Here is a 1,265-nt window from a genome sequence, read left to right as displayed (position 1 = left end):
TTCTGCTGTGTATAGGTCACTATGAGTCAGAGCCGACTCAATGGCACCTAACAACAACAGAATTTGCTTTCTTAAAGTATAATGTTCATGTCATCCCACAAATCATCTGGTCCTTCGTCATTGATGTTCAATGCATCATATTTATTCTTTTGATGGTCTCTAAATTTAGGAGGAATATAATCAAGGTCCTATTTTGGCTCTTGTGGACTTGTTTTAATTTTCTTCAGCTTCTGTTTGAACTTACATATGAACAAATGATGATCAGTTACACAGTCAGCTCCTGGCTTTGTCTTGACTGGTGATATTGAGCTTCTCCTTGGTCTCCACAGATGTACTTGATTTATTCCTGTGTATTTCATCTGATGAGGTCCACTTGATAGCCACCATTTATGTTGTTGTAAAAAGGTATTTGCAATGAGTAAGTCATTGATCTTGCAAATTCTATCATGTGATCTCTGGCATCATTTATATCACCAAGATAATATTTTCCAACTACTGTTGCTTCTTCTTCATTTCCAACTTTTGCATTCCAATCAACAGTAATTATCGATACATCTTGATTGCATGTTTGGTCAATTTCAGGCTACCAAAGTTGGTAAAAACTTCAATTTCTTCATCGTTTCCTTTAATGGTTGGTGCATAAATTTGAATAATAGTAGTATTAACTGGTCTTCCTTGTAGGCATATGATATTATCCTATCACAGACAGCATTGCACTTTAGGCTAAGTCTTGAAACATTCTTTGTGATGATAAATGCAATGCCATTCCTCTTCAGTTTATCTTTCCTGCCATAGTAGATCATATGTTTGGTTCAAAATGGCCAAATACCAGTCCATTTAGGCTCACTAATGCCTAGGATATTGATCTTTATGTATTCTATTTCATTTTTGACAACTTACAATTTTCCTAGATTCATACTTTGTACACTCCATGTTCCAATTATTAATGAATGTTTGCAGCTGTTTCTTCCCATTTTAAGTCATGTCCATCAGCAAGTTGAGGTCCCAAAAATTTTACTGCATCCGTGTCATTATGGTCGACTCTACTTTGAGGAAGCTGCTCTTCCCCAGTTGTATTTTGAGTACCTTCCAACCTGAGAGGCTCATCTTCTACCATGATATTAGACAATATTTTGGGGCTATTTGTGAAGTTTTCCAGTAATATATCATACAGTGTTTCACTATTATCCATAAGGTTTTCAGTGGCCAATGTTTTCAGAAGTGAATGGCCTTGTCCTTCTTCCCAGTATGTCTTAGTCTGGAAT

Source organism: Orycteropus afer, unplaced genomic scaffold (genome assembly GCF_000298275.1).
Source record: "Orycteropus afer afer isolate SDZICR_OR568_19922 unplaced genomic scaffold, OryAfe1.0 scaffold00071, whole genome shotgun sequence".
In the NCBI taxonomy this organism is placed as follows: domain Eukaryota; kingdom Metazoa; phylum Chordata; class Mammalia; order Tubulidentata; family Orycteropodidae; genus Orycteropus; species Orycteropus afer.
The sequence above is the reverse complement of the archived record's forward strand: the minus strand, read 5'-3'. Positions refer to the sequence as shown.